The following is a 20,469-nucleotide window of genomic DNA, read 5'->3' as shown; positions in this document are numbered from 1 at the left end:
TATTGCACTGAAGTGGCCAGAGAGAATTCTGTAAAGCCTTAAGGGTGTGCACAGGGTTCGAGTCCCCAGTTTTGGGTTGAACACTCCCTAATCTACGCTGGGCAACACAACTTTGGTGATATCCTCGGAGCTTCCAGAGAGGCCCCTGGGCTTCCCTAGGGCCTGGGGCCAAGGTGGCCTTGCTGCAGAGTGCGCTGGGGTAGACACTCGTGCCTTTTGCCCTGGACCCCCACTGCCACCTACGCTATGTTCCCACACTTCACTGTGATGCTCTGGGACCCCTTTCTCCCCACCTGACGGTGGCTCCCCAGGACGGGATTTGGCATGCACAGATATCGGTAAATGCATGGTGAGTCAACGTGTGAGTGAGCCCAAGTGGTTCCAGGTGTGTTTTGCTCTGGGCATCTCCGTTGTACCCTCTTTGCCAAGTGCGGCTCATAAATGTCCCCTCGTGTCTGAAAAGGGCAGCCGTAGGCCTCTCCAGCTGAGCCAGCTGTGAAGGTTCAGATGGGAGTGGAGAACTGGAAGCTGGACGTGGATGAACTTGCATCTAGGCCAGGTCTAACCACAGTCAGGAGCTTGCTGCTGGCCATGCTGACATCAGCTCACGTGGTTAGTGTGCCCGCCCACAGATGGGGTTGTCATCTCCACCAGCTCACAAGATCCCAGAGGTCACTAGTGTGCAGCTCACATGCAGGTCCGAGTGGGGATGGGCTGTTTGCGATGTCACTGGCTGATAAACATGCGGCAGGAAGCTCGCTGGTGGTCTCCGTAGCGCCCTTGCCCGATTCCCCTCCTCACAGTACTGGGAATTTCCCAGCCATGTGATCTGGCCAGAAATGACCCCATTCCGAGGCAGGGCCGAACTAGCTTAAGCAAGTCAGAATATCTCATCCTCCAGGCTCTAGTAATTGGTCAGGAAAAGGCACATGACCCAAATCAGGCCAATCAGGGTTAACGAGTCTCAATTCTGGGTCTTGTCTTTGAGCTAACTGGGAAGCAAGCTCTCTGATTTTTGCCAATCCCAAGTGAGTAAAGCCAGTAGTGCCAGGAGCTTCTGGAAGCCACCTTGTGACACATAACAAGAGGCAGAGCCAAGAGTCCTGAAGAACATAGGTCGTTGGTAACAGCTGCCAGATCAAGCCCTGCCTGAAGCGATTCCTAGCTCTAAGCCTTTTGGCTATGTAAGCACATAGCTTCTGTCACTCAAAATCGAAAATATCCTTTATATTGGTAACAACAATTACTTAATAATTATTAAGTCTGTAATAATTACCTAAACAGCTTACGAGATAAAATCTTAGAAAATATGAGCTCTGTGGGGATGTTTGGAAATAATAAAACAGACTCTTAGTGTTGAAAAGCCCGGCAAACTGCTGACCTAGGTCAAGGTCTGCTGTTTGGCACATAGGTAAGGCCCAGAGAAGTCACAAGATTTGTTCGGGGCTTTATAGCCACTCAATAAGACCTCTGGCTCCCAGTCCACTAATTCTTGATGTTTCATGATAATAATTAGAATGCTTGACTTTATATGCATTCCCTGTGAAATCATCCCTACCTGTTTTTCTCCCCCCTTGTCTGTTTTTCCATGAGGCAGAGAAAGAAGGGCAGTAATCCTCTTCATTTTGCAAATAGGGAGGCAGAGGCCCAGGGAAGCAGAGGCCCAGAGAGGGCCTTAAAGATTTGCTAAGGTCACACAGAAAGGTGGTGGTAGAGCTGGTCCTGGAGGCCAGATGTCCTGCATGTCATTTAAAGTTTAGCCCCTCTACCTCGCCCCTTGTGCTGACCACCTCTGCCTCCATGAGGGTAGGAGTAAAGATTGGGGCATGGCGGGTCCCTTCTTCTGTCCTTTCGTCTCAGCTGCCAAGTGAGTACAGAGGGCTTTGAGTTGTACAGGCTAAAGAAGCGATTGTAGGCCCTGGCAGATGGTCCTCCCCACTACCCCCGCACCCCCCCCCCCACCAGCCTTAGGAAAATCAAAGTTATGTGGCTCAGAGAAAACTTAGGCCAGAGCCTCCAAACGGGGAGGTCAACCTAGAGAGGTAGGAAGCTGTGTGCTTGAGAGTCTGGCTTCACAATCCACGTGGCCCCAGCTCTGACACCTCCCCTCCCCTCCCCAAAAGCCTTCCATGGCTCCCCAACATTTTCAGTAGTCGTGGGATGGATAGGCACAGCTGCCTAGGTGGTGCACTGCCCAATTTGGATTATGATCTGAATGGCACCCCCTGGAGTTGTGTAGTTCACAGCTTGCACAATCCTACACGGTGAGCCTAGGTTTCATTTCTCAACATGTTTGAACGCTCAAACTGGTTTCACAGCCATAAATGACCTCGCAAACACCTTTTGAATAAAAAATAATAATCTCATCTTTTTCACAAGATAAAGAAGATATTTGGAGAAAATTTATTTTACAACAGTCTGATCCCAAAAATTGTACTAAGAAGTTTCTATCCATTAAGGTTCCTTATTTTTTTACAGGTGACTTTTGACCCTTTCCTATTTAGTAAGTAATGCCCACTGTTTAACAGAATTTAAGTTAATTTTATGAGGAAAAGTAAGATTTATAGACGAATAAATTAAACATATTTTGTCAGGCTTGGTTTGAGGACTGAATGTATGCTGAAATTATCATTATAGATTGAAATTTACATGCTGTGAGTTAAAAAACAGGCTTTGCTTTCACTACATGTGAGTTTGGAATTCTTGCATTCTGTGCTTCATTTCTGTGATTTATTTAGTTATTTTAAAAACAAATTTTGTGCTTTGATTCTAAAAGAAGAGATAAGAGAGGAGATATGATCTCCTCAAATAACCCATTTCAGGGACGAATAGCTGTTATTTCCAAAAGATGAAAAGCTAAAATGGCTATATTTTCTCTTCTCAGTGTGGGTTTTTGAAGTACTAGAGCCATTTTGACGTTCCACATAGATTTTTTTTTTTTTGAACAGGTGATACATAAACAATGTAAAAGGTTCAAAAGGTACAGGTGTGTTCATAGTGGAACCAAAGCCTCCTCTCCTTAGTCCTTATAGTGTTTCTCTGAGAACAACTGAAGTTAGCCGTTTCTTATGTATTTTTCTAGACTGAATCTGTGCCTCTCCAAGGGAATATTTGCAAATATACTGTCTAATCTGCTAGCTTTCCCCTTATTTCTATTCAAGAAGGCCCTCTGTACAACCAACGGCAGCTCGCTTTGCTCACTTCATAATAAACCTTTGCGATAACACACTGCATTCGTTATGCCACCTCGTTACTGAAAAATATTCGGCTGAAAAATATTACATGGTCAGGGTGTATCATAATTTGTTCAGGCCGTGTTTGACTGATAGACGTTTGGGCGTTTCTAATCTTCAGCTATCGCAAGCAATACTGCAGTGTAGACCCTGGTCTGCTCAGCCCTTTGGAACTGTACAAATACAGAGCAGGACACATTCGTCTTGTTGGGTCAAAGGGTGTCTTAGTTTGCAAGGGCTGCCATAACCAAGTCCTACACACTGGGGGGTTAACAACAGAAACGTGTTATTTCACACTTCTGGAGGCCTGGAAGTCCAAGATCCAGGACTTGGTTGGTTCATCCCGAGAGATGTGAAGGTAAATACGCCTTCTGGTGGTTTGCTGGCAATTTTTCGTGTTTCTTGGCTCGTAGATGCATCACCCTGTCTCCGCCTTGATGTTCGCGTGGCATTCTCCCTGTGTGTGTCTGTATCCAAATTTCCTCTTTTAATAAGGACATGAGTCCTATTGGATTAGGGGCCCACCCCACTCCCGTATGACACCATTTTAACCGATGACATCTGGAATGACCCTCCTTCTAAATAAAATTATATTCTGAGGTACGGGGGGTTAGGACTTCAACATATGAATTTTGGTGGGGGCGGGGGGAGGAACGCAGTTCAACCCATAACAAAAGGTTTACCTTTTGAGCGTTTATTGCTAAATTGCTCTTCATAGACACCGTACCTTCCCTTCCCGCCAGCAGTGATGAAAATGACCTGGGTCAGATTTCTTTGGCAACACGGTGGGTCATCAGACATTGTCATCTCTGCCAGTCCAGTAGATGAAAAATAGCATCTCATTGTGGCCCCACTTACATTTCACTTAGTATAAGTGAGGATAAGGGTTCTTTTTTCTTACATTCAAGACCAGTTTGCATTTTTTAAAAAGATTTATTTATTTCAGAGAGAAAGAGAGAGCATGCATGAGTGGGAGGGGCAGAGGGAGAGGGAGCGAGAGAATCTCAAGCAGACTCCCCACTGAGCCTGATGCTCCATCCCGTGACCCTGAGATCATGACCTGAGCCGAAATCAAGAGTTGGATGCTTAACCAACTGTGCCACCCAGGCGCCCCCAATTTGCATTTTTTTGGTGGCCGGTTATTTATATCCTTTGCCTGTTTTTGTACTGGATTAGTGGTCTTTTATGCCTTACTGACTTGTAGGAGCTCTTTAAAGATAAGGGGAATTAGGGGCGCCTGGGTGGCGCAGTCGTTAAGCGTCTGCCTTCGGCTCAGGGCGTGATCCCGGCGTTATGGGATCGAGTCCCACATCAGGCTCCTCCGCTATGAGCCTGCTTCTTCCTCTCCCACTCCCCCTGCTTGTGTTCCCTCTCTCGCTGGCTGTCTCTCTCTATCGAATAAATAAATAAAATCTTTAAAAAATAGAATAAAAATAAAGATAAGGGGGATTAACTCTCTGTGAGTACTTCACATTTTCTTTTCCTATGAGTTGTTTGTTATTTGACTTTGTATATAAATTTCTTTTCTCTTTTCTTTTTTCTTTATCCAGGGAAAAAAACTTTCAATTTAATGTACATGGAGAGATTATTTTCTTTTCTGGTTTGAGCGATTTCTGTGATACTTAGGAAGGCTTTCTCCACTCTAACATTATGACACAAACTCTCCCATTATTTTCCCCTGACACATTTATGGTTCCATTTTTTTAAAAAGATTTTATGTATTTATTTGACACAGAGAGAGAGAGAGCATGAGTGGGGGGAAGAGCAGAGGGAGAGAGACAAGCAGATCCCCACTGAGCAGGGAGCCTGACTTGGGGCTCAATCCCAGGATCCAGAGATCATGACGTGAGCTGAAGGCAGATGCTTAACCAATTGAGCCACCCAGATGCCCCTATGGTTTCACTTTTTTTATGTATATAGTTTTAAAAAATCTGTTGGAACATAATTTTGGCATACGTGTAAGGTAAGGACCCAATCTAGCCATCCTGGTGATACTTGGTGGTCCCAACAGCATTTATCAAATAACGTGTGAAAGCCATGATCAGATGTAAGCAGTGTGTCGGGGCGCCTGGGTGGCACAGCGGTTGAGCGTCTGCCTTCGGCTCAGGGCGTGATCCCAGCGTTGTGGGATCGAGCCCCACATCAGGCTCCTCCGCTATGAGCCTGCTTCTTCCTCTCCCACTGCCCCTGCTTGTGTTCCCTCTCTCGCTGGCTGTCTCTATCTATGTCGAATATATAAATAAAATCTTAAAAAAAAAAAAAAGATGTAAGCAGTGTGTCCATACGTGGAATTCGCAGAAATAGTTTCACTAAAAAGTTGTCCTGCCTGGGGCACCTGGCTGGCTCAGTCAGTAGAGTGAGCAACTCTTGATCTCTCGGCATTGTGGGTTTGAACCCTATTTTGGGTGTAGAGATTACTTAAAGATAAAATCTTTTTTTTTAAAGATTTTATTTATTTATTTGACAGAGCACATCAGGGGGAACAGTAGGAGAGGGAGAAGCAGGCTCCCCGCTGAGCAGGAAGCCTGGTGCGGGGCTTGATCCCAGGACCCCGGGATCACGACCTGAGCCAAAGGCAGATGCTTAACCATCTGAGCCACCCAGGCGCCCCTACTTAAAAATAAAATCTTAAAAAAAAGTTGTCCTGATTTTATTTCAACATCATTTTTTTTAAAAGAACGTTTGGGGGCACCTGGGTGGCTCAGTCGGTTAGGCAGCTGGCTCTTGATTTCGGCTCAGGTCATGATCTCAGGGTCATGAAATTAAGCCAGGCCCTTTGTTGGGCTCCTCGCTCAGTGAGGTGTCTGCTCAAGCACTCTCTCTCTCCCTCTGCCCCTCCACCTGCTCTCTCTCTTTCTCTCTCTGAAATAAATATTTTTTTTTTAAAGAATTTTTGTCTTTAACCAATGATCCATTATGGGCATAGACTATGAATTTGTCATTGTAATAAAAATAATTCAAAAACAGTTTCATAGGCAAAGCTACCCCCAGGGCTGGCAATATTCAGCCACAATAAAAGGACTGAGTAACTGTGAATGCCTCAAAAGTTTCCCAAACAGTTCCCTTTTAAAAATTAGTATTTGCTAATTGATTACAATATAGAAATAGCAGATGCCAGTAGTGCATTTAAAGACGTGAATCCCCTGGGAGAACCTCTCTGAACCCTTGGGGTTCACGGGAAGGAGCTAAGAGTTTGAATCCTGGCTTGACCACCTCTGGGGCCTGCCTCCTCTGCGAACTTGCTTGACCTCTCTGTGCCACATTTCCCTCCATCTATACAATGGGGACAGGAATAGGGGTAGGTTTTGTGGGGCCTCAAGCTTCTACAATTTGGGGGAGCCCTCTTAAAACTTACAAATGTAAAGCTGAGTGCAGGATCTGGGAAGGGCCTCCGGCCTGTAGATGAAACTTTATTGCCTTCAGCCCAGACTGAGCTCTGAAAATAGTGGCTGCTTCACAGGGCCGTTGGGAGTTCCGACAGAGGCGACACGTCTAAATCATGGGCACCCGGTGAGGGGGCGAGCTGGGTGTGACCCCCAGACTGCACACTCAGGCGTGGAAGAAACATGGCTTCCTTCCTGCACCAACACGTAGTTGAGGTTCCCCCGGCAAGCCTGCGGTTCCTCAGAGCTGGCCAACGCCTTCCCTTGGGTCGTTCTCGAAATTTTCAATCTGCCTTGCTCCGAAGAAGAATCAGGCATGGGGTGAGGGAAGGGGCCCATTTTTCTGTGATCGTTATCTGTCTCTGATCGTCTGTTCACGCATGCCCGCACGCACACGTCACGGTTCAGGCCTAAGTCCCTGTAAACCTTCCGCTCTCCACAGCTGCTGAGCCAGGCGTGGGACTTGGGGTCTTTGAGGGGTGCCCAAGGAATGCTGTTTAGCAGCTCGCAAGAAGATGGCTCTTAGCGGGCCCAATTCTAGGCCATACTGAAGATGCTGGCCAGTGGCTAAAACCGTGGTGGCTAAAAGCACGGAGTGGGTGCCAGACAGAAGTGGGTTAGAATCCTGAAAGTCCCTGTTTTCCTCCTCTGCTGAATGAGGAGGAGGAGACGTCCTCCCTCAGAGAATTGATGTGAGGAATTAAATGTCAGGATGTTAACATAGTGTCTGACTCACAGTGCACGAACTCTCTTAACCGAGGTCATCATTTCACTCTTGCCCATTACCGATGGGGAAACTGAGGTCCCAGAGCCACTCACTGCCTGAGTCAGGATCACCATGCAACACGTCTTTCCGTGGCTGGAGTAAAGGAACAAGAGGCAGCCTTATTCATCTTGCAGAAGACCCAACGCTACACGCAGTGGCTGGTATTTCAAATGATCAAACCAGGGTTCAAAGCATCTAAAGCAGACGACAGGATCGACTAACTCCCCTGAAGTGAGATGGAATAGGGACGGATGTAAAGTGAAAAGACTGGTCATGAGAAAGGTTTTGGCTAAAGATTCCATATAATTCCACGTGAAATGGCTGCCCCAGACTAACGTGATCTCAGGCTGCATTTTTAGAAGTATAGAGTTGAGGATAAGGGAGGTGATTGCTGGAGGGTTTCAGGTTGCCCTGCTTTTGGGGGGACAGGAAGAGGCTAGAGTCCAGTGTCCATGGAGGGCAAAGGACTGTGAAGCACAGGGGACACTGCCCTTGGAGAGGAGAAGACCCAAGGGCGGAGGCAGGCAGGAGCGGAAGGGTCACGCCGCCTGGCTCCAGCGCAGAACTGAGAACCCACGTGGTGTCTGGCGGGAGCAGGTGCAAGTCAGGTGAGGAAAGGATCCTGCTTTGAGCCCTCAGATACTCTCAACCAAAACCCTGGGCCCTTCTGATAAAAAGTCCTCCTTGGCGCTAAATACACATCTTAGAGCCAACAAATAGGTAACCCATAGTTCCCCCATTCTAAGGTGTACTTAAAAGTGAATATTACTGAAACTGGGACTGTCTTACAATCAATGTGTATATTGAATGCATCCTTCTTTTCTGAAAAGTTGTTACTTAAGCATGTTTGAATCAGCAAAGTGTACAATTGGGAAAGGTTTTTTTGGACAATCTATTTCATCAGACTCTTGTCCCGTTAGAATGCATGTCTTGAATTAAAAGAAATCTACCTAAATAAATAACGCATTAAAAAAAAAATCCAACATTCTCTTCTTAGTGAAGCCACACTCAATCTACTGAATCCGTCAGCAGGTGACATTCACCTTGTCCCTGGCACCCTGGCATCTGAAGTAGGATGGAGACAGGCTATTAAGTCGGTTTTAAAACATTCAGAGCAGCAGGTTTTTGGCTGGGAGGGAAAAAAAAATCCACTTCTTAAGAGATGTTATTCCTTCAAAGGAGAACCTACTTCTTCATAAAGAGAATTTGGAGAGAGCTCTTTGTTGTGCCGGGACAACATCTGGATTTGAATATGTCCATCCTCAAAAGGAGATTTCTCATAATGGACCAAACTGCAACCACTCAGAGCACAAGGACCGGCGAGCTTTCAAAAGGAGACCCTCGCGGAGCCGTCTGAGGGCCCTCGGGTCCCGCCGGCGCGCTCGCGGGGTCGCAGCAGGGCCCGGCAGGAGAGCCGCGGACTCCGCTGCTGGAACAGGAGTGCCCCCCCCCCCCCCCCCCCCCGGTACCGGGCCTGAATTCATTTCAAAACACGTGTCCTTTCAAGAGGCTCTTTTTTATGATACAGCCGCCGAGGAGAGCTTAGCATGAAAGACCGTTGAGAGCCGGGACGAAGGACGCTAGGCCAAGCCCGCGGGGTTGGTCAAGGCTGCTGCGTGGGGCCCGGTCACCTGCGGACCGTGCCGGCGGGCACCGAGCCGGGTCCGGACCTGGCGTGCCGGGCCCTTCCGCGCGACCTTGGGGAAGTTGTGTAACCTCTGCGCCCCGCGGCGCCCTTTCCTGGAGCCCGGAGCTGGAACGAAGCCCCTCGAAGGCCTGACATCAGAGATGACGCGTCCTTGTAGGCGATGACTAGGCAGAACGCGATGCCACTCCTTTTCCCGTGTCCCGGGGGTGTGTCGCCCTCCCCCGCACCCCCCACCCCAGGTGGCCTTGCTCCTCCGGCAGCTGTCCCGCTGCCCCGCCCCCAGCGTTCCCAGGGCCCGCCGACCCCCACTGGCTCTTGGCGACGCGGCCGGTCCGCCTCTGGCCGGGCCGTGGGCTGGCCTGGGGCGTCCCCTCCTGGTCACCGCAGGGAGGCCGGGCACCCGGGACGCCGTGCCCCCTCTCTGAACTAGAGGAAGTCCTTTCTGGTGTCTAACCTGAATCTCCCCTGCGGCCCTTAGAAGCCCGATGGGCCAAACGAGGGTAGCTTGCTCTTCCCTCTGCCTTAGAAAATCAGGTCACGTGGAGTCAGTTATTTTCCTGGGGTGGCTGGGCTACCTAGAGGCCCAAATGGAAGGGACCGCCTGGGGTGGGCCCTCCGCAGGATTTCTGTGCTAAAAGAGCCATCTGGGGAGCCAGGGTGGCCTGCAGGAGTGGGGCTCTCGCCTGGGTGTGGGAAGGGCAGGGCAGCCCCAAGGGAAAAATGTAGGTTAGGGCTTTTGAGGGAAAAATAAAGTGGTTAGGGAGCCTCTGGCTGAAGGAGGGTTTTGGTACAGGCCCCAACTCACTGACCGAATGGGTTTCCTCCCCTACGTCTTCGGACAGATTATCAGCATTTCTTTTTTCTTTCTTTCTTTCTTTCTTTCTTTCTTTCTTTCTTTCTTTCTTTTTCTTTCTTTCTTTTTTTTTTTTAAGATTTTTATTTATTTATGTGACAGAGAGACAGCCAGCGAGAGAGGGAACACAGCAGGGGAGTGGGAGAGGAAGAAGCAGGCTCCCAGCGGAGGAGCCCGATGTGGGACTCGACCCCAGAACGCCGGGATCACGCCCAGAGCCGAAGGCAGACGCTCAACGACTGCGCTACCCAGGCGCCCCGATTATCAGCATTTCTGCGGTGGTATTGGCAAAGGGCCTTCGGTGAGCCACTTGTCTTCAGAACAGAGGACGCAGGAAGGGTTCGAGCTGAACACCAGGCAGGACTTCTCAATATGAGGGATGTCGGACCTCAGAGAGGAAGGCCAAGCTGGGACTTTCCCATCCAGGAGAGCCCCAAGGCTAGTGGGGTCTGGACAAAGATGGGGAGATGGCCCCAAAGCTCCCTGTCTATCCCAACCGAGGGGCCCATCACTACGGTGTAGTCCTTGGGGTCCCAGGATTGAAAGCCCTTTTGTGTGGTGCTTGGCAGCTGTGGCCTTTGGGGATGGGATGAACTGGGCAGGTGGGGATGGGCAGGGTAAGAAGCCTGGTCCAGAGTCATCGCCCCCGTCACCCTGCAAACTCATCTTCCTAGGCCGCCCCTCAGCTCACCTCCTCTCTGGATGGCTCCTGACCCCCCATGAGAGGGCACACTGTCCTGCTCCATGCTCCCACCACTCCCCTTCTGGAATGGCGGCTCCATGTCCACCCGCCATGCTGGGATATAAGCCCTAGCCTGGCTCTCTCCCCAGCCCCGGGAACACTGCCCGGGCACATCCGTGGTGCTCAGGGAATGCGTGGGGGTTTCAGTTGACTTGGGAAGGTGTCCCAGGTCTTCCCTGGCTTTAGAAAGGGTTTGGGCCGGTAGAGAAGGAGGCAAGCCCCAAGGCTTGACTGTTGAGGGACCTGGGCAGTCCCTCCTCCCTCTGCGTCCCCGACCTCTCAGGCTCTGACCTCCCAGGTGGGACTATCCTTCCCTCCATTCAGACAGCCCCTCACTCTGGGTTGGCCCATGTACGGACCCCTCCTCATCCAATTCAGTCTTGATTTCCCACCCCAGGCCCACTCACCCAGCACGGCGGCCCTCCTTAACCCGACCCAGCTCTGACACCCGCTGCAGGCTGCCTGGTGTGTGGGCGCCCCCTCAGCCCATTCGTACTCCAACTCCCCAGGTCAGGCTGCCCCTTTGTGACAGAGGCTCTCCTCACCCTGTTGGGACTCTGACACCTGTGCTGGCCTGCCTCCCACACGGACTCCTCCTTACCTGGCTCTGGCACCCTGCTCTGGTCCTTTCTGCACCCCCTTCCCAAGCTGGTGTCTCCCTTGCTCTGCTGCACTTAAGGGCTTGAGGACAGATGGGTCAGAAAGGAAGGAAGGAAGGAAGGGAGCATGGGAGGGAGCGGGGAGGGAAGAGGAGGAACAGAGCAGTGTTTTTTAAAAGAATATTCGAACAGTGGAAACTTCCGTGCAAGCAGTATCTTGGATTATATAAAATAGAGGGGCTCTGTTGAAGAGAGAGAGGGGAGGGAGGGGGGAGAGAAGAAAGCAGGTAGAGAGAGGGAGAGGGAGGGAGAGGGAGCTTGCAAGTACACCTGGAACCCCACCCCCTTGGTCTCACTCTCTCAGAACTGTCACTAAGTCCTAGGGGTTCCTTGGTGTACACTCAGGGAACCCCGGAAAAGAAATCCCCCAGAAGAAATGGATGCCGCTCTGCAGCCCCTAAGGTGAGCTCTCAAAGCTTTTCAGAGAAGCAGCCGCGGAGGCCGCTGGCTCCTCGGCCACCCTGGGGTAGCTCTCGCAGGATGGAGTTGGGGACCCGCAGTGGCTGCCGCCTGGAGGAGGTGTCTCTGGGGGGCGCTGGGCCGGTGTGGGGGGCCTGTGGGAGGCGGGTCCGGGGTCTGCCGGACACAGGCTGTGAGTTGCGGGGCTTGCCTGTGCTGAGGGGTGGGGCGGCCCACCCCTTCCCCGTCCCTGAGTCTCTGTGAGTCTCTGCGTTCCCATCTCTGCTTCCCTCTGGGAACAGAGCCTGGGAATTCTGCTCTGCTGGCTGGAGCACGCGGCACTCGCCTGGGAGCAGCGCTTTACAGTTTGCCAACCTTTCACAGCTGTGTGCTGATTTGGTTTGATCTTTGCAGCCATTGGCGAGATAGTCCCTTTACTAAGCCACCGCCCCACCCGCCAAGGAGAGAAGAGGAAGTTAGGGTCAGAGGTTGCGTAAATGGCCCTCTGGCATGAAGAGGAGAGGCCAGGAGGCCCAACAGACTCCAATCCCAGCACCTTAACCGCACCCGGGGTCTTTCCCTGGGCTTCCCCCCGCCCATGTGACCCAAGTTAGGGCTTAGGGTGAGGACTCAGTAGTCAGGCAGAAGACAGGTCAAGGGTCAGGACCCTTTCCCAGCACCTCAGGGCAAGCTCTGAGGGCCCTCCCTGGGGTGGGGGACTTGAAATAGGATGAAATATAATGAGTCATCCAGATTAGGACACTTTTGAGAATGAAAGGAAGCGCCATTAATAATTACCCTGTCGCAACAGCTGAGAAACGGGAGGCAAGGTCACCCTGTTACAGAGCCACCTGCCCGACTCCTTCTCCACCTCCACAGCTTCAGCCCCTGGACCGGATGTGGAAGAGCAGCTAGTCACTGGACAGGCTACAGAGCTTGTTTTATTGGCCCTTCATGACAATGTGTAGCTGATCCAGTTTTTGTTCCCATTTTATTGATGGAGAGACTGATGCCCAAAAGACTTTTGCCCAACAACACACTGCTGGTAATCGGAGCTGGGATTTGAACCCAGGGAGACTGGCTTTCCTTGGAAGGATTATAATAAAATTTTAATGAGTTAGTTTGGGCCACAAGAATTGGACTGTGGAATGGGGGCTCCCCGAGCTTCTACTCAGACCTTCCCCCCATCTCTCTTAGCTCTCTTTAGCTCAGGGACATCATTAAAAGGACAACTTTGAGTGGTGAGGGGATGTGTAGACGAGGGAGGCAGGCAGGTGCACTCAGCAGAGAGAAACGTGTTAAGAGCATGGAGTAGAAGGATAGCAGCAGGAGGAGAATAATAAAAGGTAGCATTTATTAATCACTTGCTGTATCCCAGGTTCTGTTTTAAGTGTTTTCAAGGTATTCACCTGCTTCAGCCTCACAAGAACCCTATAAACTAAGTAATATTATTATTCCCATTTTACAGTTGAGAAAACCGAGGTCATTGCTCTTTATTACACAGCTAGGAAGTGGTAGTGTCAAGGTCACACAGTTGGCGCACCCATCCTGCCGATTGTCCTTAAGGAAGAGGGTGCCGCAGGCCCCGGGGTGGGGGGTGGGGGGCATTGCTGAGTTCCTCTAGCCTGCTTCCTCTAGGACACCAGGCTGCAGATTTTCAGGGAGGAGAGAGTCCACGCTGCAGCCTTGCGGGAGCGCTGGGCTGGCCAAAGGTGTCCACCGACACCCCCGTGGGCTCCTGTCTCCCTGCAGCCCTGCAGTCGGCGGAGGTGGGGCCCCGATCCCTGCCGCCCTCTGCGGCTGCCCATTTTCCTTCATTGTCTTTAAATGCTTCTCGCTCTGTTTTTAAATCTAATTTTTCAGCTTCTTTTTTATCTTCACTCAAGTTGCTTTAATGAAACGAAAGTGTGTCTGTTTCCCTCTGCTGGAGCTGCCCGGGGAATTTCAATATAAAACAAACAAGTTGGCTTTTAAAATTAAAATTTTATGGGTGGCATTTCCTCATTTAATGGGAGTCACAAAAGGCTGGAGTAAACCCAATTAACGCGGGGTTGGGACTCTGTGTTCAGCAAAATTAAACAGCAGCAGGGCGGTGTGCAGGGAGCCGGTGTGAGGCTGGGGGAGGTGTGCAGTTGGGCCACCGAGGGCAGGGCGCCCGGCACCCAGCACCCAGTGCCCCCGGTCGGTGTCGGGCAGGCCTCAGCCCTGCGCCCCGCGCCCAGCACCCCGCACCCGCTGGGCACGGTCACAATGCAGGTGGTTGTGGGGGTGAGCAGACAGGGGATGGCCGCGTCAGATTCCTGCCGCCAGACTTTGGAGAGGCAGCCGGGAACAGCTAAGGCCTCTGCAAGGGCCAGATGCACTGGATAGTTCTCTTCAGGGAAGGTCTGAGTCCTATCCATGAAGGTGGGGGCCTGGTGCTTGATCATGTCTGTGCCCCAGGTCCCAGCCAGTGCCAGGATGGTGGTAGGTGCTCCCCAAATACCGGATGACTGAGCTCTGGCCTCATGTGAGCGGACAATGGTAACAGGGACATGGCAATGAATCACTCGTGGGGCTTCTCAGCCAGTGCAGGATTTTTTGGGGGGTTTTTGGTAGAAAAGGTGCAAACGCCATGTAAGATTGTAGGAGGGAGGGGCAGTGCTGGTGGGGCCCCAGGAAAAGGCCGCTGGAGCCAGGGGGCGGGCAGGAGGAAGGTGTGGAGGTGGGAAGAGGAGTGGCTGAATCTGGCTTAGAAGAAGTGTGTGTGTGTGTGTGTGTGTGTGTGTGTGTGTGTGTGTGTGTGTGTGTGTTTGCAAGAGGCTGAAGCTGGAGAAGTCCCTGGGGACCAGATTGTGACGCATGGGAGGAGGGGCCTTTTTCCGCTGTATCGCTGTATCGCCCCGGGCAGTGAGGATTCTCGGAAATTCCAAAGCAGATTGATATGGCCAGAGGTGGTTTCTGGAGAACTGATTCTGGAGGCTGGTGGGAGGGAAAGGAGGAGTCAGCTAGGTATGGTGGCTTTCATCCAGGCTGAGCAGCCCAGGACCTCAGGCTGGAGGCCCAGCTGACCTGTGACTGCTGGGGGAGGGGAGAGAAGGCTCGGGCTTTGGGGGGACCCCTCCTCTGAGCTGGGGAGCCCTGGAGGAGGAACAGGAGGTACGGTGAGAAATTCTGTATGGCAACAGCAGCCAGCTCCCCGGTGTAGACCTGATTGTGCTGCGGACACAGGAAGTGGATTTCACACTGACAGTCACAACCGGATCCCGTAAATACTTGGTAGGTACTCGGTGCTGCAGCCCCAGGCAGCCCCCAGGAATGCAGCCTCGCAGCTTCAGAGAGAGGGGCAGGACCACCCCTTCTGACCCCTTCATCTCCCTCCTTCCCCTACTGACTCTTTCTGAACCCCACTGGGGCAGCTTTCCCTGCACCTTTTCTGCCCTCTGACCCCTGATTCTATGGAGAAGGCCACTCGGGTTACTGGAATCCCCCAGGCAGCAATAAGATGGGGGAGACCAAGTGCCCCACCTGCTCTGAGTCAGGAAATGGACCGGAAAGCCACCAGTACCTTTAGTCCTCCCCAACCAGGCCTTTGGACGCATTAGAACACCACAGAATCGGGTGGGCCCCGAACAGATGTCCAGCAGGGGTGTGGACAGTGGGTGCCTGGTTCTGGCTCTTTGGGGAGGGTGTCTTTGGGGGATCCGAGGTCAAAGGAACAGGTTCCCTGATGCAGGTCTGGGCTGTGAGCCAGGCCTATTGAAGGACCCAGCCAAGGTCTATCTGAGGGTCCAGGTGAGGGTCTCTTTGAGATCAATTTGAGAACCCTCTGAGGTTTATTTGTAAGTCTGTTTGAGGCCTGTTTAGAGGCCCAAAGACAGTCTGGGTTGGCCTGAGGGCTGGTAGCGTAAAACCAATAAAAATGGCCTGAGGCCAAGGCTGACATTGACCCTTCTCCCTCCATACCACAAAAAGAGAAAATCTGGCCAAGCTGGAAGCAGGCTCTTATGGCCCCGGGGGCTGGGGGAGCGGCCATGTCTTTCCTTTGGTGATGGATGAAGTTTACCCCAAACCGCAAAACAGTTGGCCAGAGCCCCCCATTCCATCCCAACAACCAGTCGGCTCGCCTTGAGAAATCTGGCAAAGACAACAGTTTTTGAGGACCACACCCACCCGCCCCTTCTTTCTGGAGAAAAAAACATGATGTGCCTTATCTGAAATGGGCTTTTAAGTATGAATAGGAGTTCACCTGATGAATAAGGTAGGGACAGTGTTGACCGACACCAGTGAATAGAGAGAAATGTCCAACTATTCTCTGTGGGCTAAGAGAACTACCTGTAAGTACGTCAGTTTTCCTGGCCTTTGGAGCTTGCGAGAGCCAGACATACTAGCATCACACAAAACAACGTAAGAGGAACAGCCTTGCAGCCCGTACAGAGCTACACGAAATGAAGCCTTGCTCAGCCAAGTCTCCTGTTTGTTGTGGGAACCAAATGAGTCAAGATGTGTGAAGATGTATTGTAAACTGGGAAAGTGTTTATAAAAATGTTAATTAATATATTTAGACAGTAGGTAGATCAAGTGTGAGGATGTGGAAATGGAGTAGACAATTAAACTAGCTGCTAATTTCTCTCTTGAATTCACATTTTAGGGAATGTTTATAAACTGAGAATTCTAATTACTCCCCCCCCACCTTTTCTCAGATGAATACACTGTAAGAGAGCTGTAGAAGCGATTGGAAGTATCATCAGCTTTCCGGTACCTGTTGGGATTCTTTATAGAGCCCATTGCAGAGCACCCATCGTAAACGGGCTTAGCCAGGAAAGGAAGGCAGAGTTCATGGGATTTGAAAGTCCAAAGGTAGCATGAGCCTCCATAGATTCGATCCGAAGTGCATTACACCTGATGCTCGGGCCAGCTTCTCTATGTTGGGTGACAATGGCTTCTAGGTTTCTTCCTTCAAATTCTGGGGGAGAGAGGGGCTGCCCTTTGGCCAACTCTCCGACCTACAGAATTCCTGAGCTTTGCTTCTGATTGGACCAACTCGGGTCATGTGGGTGGGGAACACCAGGGCCTGTCTGGTGTGGGTCTGGATCAAGTTTCCATTCCTAAAATAATCACTGCGGGACCGAGGAAGGTGGAATGGGTGCCCACCGTACCTGGTCGCTCAGGTGGACCGCTGGGCTTCAGGTGTGCAGACCTACGGTTTTGTTCGGTTTCTGCCCTAGTTGCTGATTGATCATCTAAACTTTCTCTTCCCTGCAGCTTTCCCCTTGCAGACACGATACTGGTCCAGGGCTCGTCCCACCTCCTCACACAGTTTGCTACGATCTTTTCTGGTTTTTTTAGCTGCTAACTTAGTCCCTAGCCTCTTTGCTCGCCGATAAATTTTGCTCAGTAGCCATACAAAAACTAGCCCGACGCATTTAATCGTAGCAAAGCGCACGTGTTACAGCTGATGGGATAAGACAGAAAACATGATTACAAAATTACCTGTGGGAAAATTATCATCATTTGCCAAAGGTACAATTTTTTCACTGGAAAACCTAATAAAATGAACTCAAAACAATTAATTATGGCGAATGAAGGGTGTAGTAAGACGTCAGACACAAAATCAGAAAAATAAGAAAAACTTCTTTCTGTAATAACAATAATCAGTTCTAAAATATTGTGATGGGTTATCTGTAGGAGAAAGTCTTTATTTATTTATTTATTTTAAAGATGACGAGGAAGCTCATTTGGGGATAGCTGGTTTCTGGAGGTGTAGACACACATGACCTTGAATTAGATGGCTCCCTCCCACACTTCTTAAGAAAGTCAACAGGAGGGAGTCCTTTACATGGTAAGGCAAATACCAGCTGTTTTTCTAGCAAGAGGCCTTGAAGAAGAAATCTAAGTGTAGGAAGGCAAACTCAGTTGGTGAATATTCGGTTTTCTAATGACCACATTTCAAACAGGGCTATGGATGTGACCTAGTTTTATTGCCTGGGGTAGGAGCCAAAGAGAACAAGGATTTTCAGATGAGTGAGAGGGAGAGAGAGAGGAAGAGAGGGAGACAGGGTGAGGGAGAGAGAGAAGGGAGGAGGGAGGCAGGGGAGGGGAGTCAGAAGAAGGAACATGGAGACAGGGGAGGTTACAAGTAGCCCCGGGGCTGTGTCTGGGACACATGAGCACCTGTCCAGTTTCCCCAGATGACAAAGTATAACACTCAAAATGTTAAAAACATAATTCTCATGCAATACCTAGCGAGCACAATCAAAATATTGTTTAACTCAACGAGGGAATCTTCCAACAAAGCTGTTTCAAAGGAGGATATGGAAACGCGTTTGAAAGACAATGATGCAGTAAGATTACTAAATGAGGTACGAAACTGGTTAATATCCTATACAGCACCCCTCCCCCCTGCCCCCCAACCTTTGGTGTTATTTATGGGATGGAAATCATCTGTGCCTTATCAGTTTTCCACAAGTGAACGTCTAACTCCACAGAGCGTGGGCCCTAATCAATAGTCATTAGAGTATCAGACAAAGGTGCGTGCTGCAGAGCCCGCTGACTCCAGAAGGTCTCGTTGGCCGATTCAGCAGATGTGGAGAGGACCCAGAGCCATCCCTTTGCTCTATTTCCAAAGTTTTGACTAGGATTAGAGGAAAGGAACTTCATAGAGGAACATATTTTGTGCAGTGTGACTTTTGGGAGCTCAGAGTCCTTAGAGATGGACCCCGAAAAGAAATATGAGCCAAACTTGGATCCCAACAAGGTGAAGTGGGGATTACAGAAGCAGGGTCACTTGATGCCAGTGGCTTGGAGGGCTCACGTTGCGGGAAAAGCTGTCCTCTACCCCCCCTGTGCCATGCTTCGGAGCATCTCTTCTTGGACTCAGAGTCTCCTCAACCTTGTTATTTTCTGTTTTATTTTTCTGCTTTGAAAAAATTAAATTTTTTATGGTGGTAAAATATGCATATTCATAATATAAACATTACCATTTTACTACAGTTCATTGTTAAGTACATTCACACTGCCGTGCAGCCATCATCACCGTCCATGTCCAGAAATTCTTCCTCTTCCCGAACTGAAACTCTGTCCCCATGAAACGCTAACTTCCCATTCCCCCCTCCTCCTACTTCCTGGCACCCACCAATCTACTTTCTCTGAATTTGACTATGTTAAGTACTTTATATAAGTGTTGGCCCTTTTGTGACTAGCTTATTTTTTTTTAAGATTTTATTTATTTGAGAGAGAGAGAGAGAGAGAGCACGAGGAGGGGGAGGGGCAAAGGGAGAGGGAGAAGCAGGCTCCCCACTGAGCAGGGAGCAGGTGGAGGGTCTTGATTCCAGGACCCCGAGATCATGACCTGAACTGAAGTCAGAGGCTTAACCAACTGAGCCACCCAGGTGCCCCAACGACTAGCTTATTTCAATTAGCACCGTGTCTTCAAGGTTCACCCGTGTTGTACCATATATCAGGGTGCCATTCCTTTTGAAGGCCGACTAATATTCCATTGTACGTATAGACCATATTTTGCTTATTCTTTCATTCACTGAGGGACACTCGGGCTACTTCCACCTTTTGGCCGTGGGGCATAATGCTGCTGTGCATTCGGATGCACAAACGTCTGTTTAAATCCCTGCTTTCAATTCTTTGGGGTACGTGGAACTGCGGCATCACATGATTATTCTCTTTGAGTTTTCGAGGAACCCCCCCTAGGGTTTTCCACAGCAGCGGCTCCATTTTGCATTCCTACCACCACCGCCTGAAAGTTCCAATTCCCACACGATTTGGCCCATGCTTGTTATTTGGTTGTTGTTTTTAAATCATAGCCATCCTAATGGATGTGAATTTTTAGTTTTAAATAATTGCTCTGGACCACTTTATGAGAAGAAAGCCCAGTTGAGAACCTCTCCCTGTCTCTGGATTGACCAGGAATCCCTGTGGCTGATGTGGAGGAAATGACGTCATTCTACCTCCGGGACCACGCCCACTGCTGTTGCTTTTTCTCAGCACACGGTGTCGCTGTTGCAGACTGGTCCTGCACAGTCTGATGCAGGTTGCTTACCCACTGCTCATGATGACGTCTCTGGTGGCTCACGTCGCTCCACGGGCACCGCTAGATCTTCCAGAGGAAACAGAATGCCTGGCTAAGATTACAGTTCCTCAATGAGATTAGACAAATATTTACTGGGTGCCTTACTGGGTGCCAGGCATTGATCTAGGAAGTCATCAGAACAGAGCAGATAATGATCCCTGCCTTTCTGGGGGCTTGGCAATAAACAATGACCACAATAAACGAGTAAATTGCAAAGGGTGTTAAAAGGTGTTAGGCACAATGCGAGAATGGAAAAGTGAAACAGGGCGAGAGGATTAGGGGTGTGTGGTGGGAGGCGGGTGAGAGTGACATCATTGGGAAGACACGGGGCTAAGTCCTGAAAGAGGGGAGTTGCATCTGGACGAAGAGTCCCTGAGAGGTGGGCCAGCCCTAGGGCAGGAGTATGTTGGCTATGTTTGAGGTCGGAGCCAGGAGAGGAACATGGCCATGTGGACCCATGCAGGATTCTGAGCAGAGAAGTGACATGATCTGATTTATGTTTTTATTTTTTTTAATGTAAGTATTTATTACTTTTTTGGGGGCAATTTAAAGACTTTACTTTTTAGGGCAGTTTGAGGTTCACAGCAAAATTGAGGGGCAGATACAGAAATTTCTCATATACCTGTTGCCCCCCCCCAACATACACAGCCTCTGCCATCATCAACGTCACTCCCCCAGCAGGATGGTATATGGGTTACAGTTGATGAAGCTCCACTGTCACCTC

Source organism: Ursus arctos, unplaced genomic scaffold (genome assembly GCF_023065955.2).
Source record: "Ursus arctos isolate Adak ecotype North America unplaced genomic scaffold, UrsArc2.0 scaffold_32, whole genome shotgun sequence".
In the NCBI taxonomy this organism is placed as follows: Eukaryota; Metazoa; Chordata; class Mammalia; order Carnivora; family Ursidae; genus Ursus; species Ursus arctos.
This window is presented reverse-complemented; position numbering follows the sequence as displayed.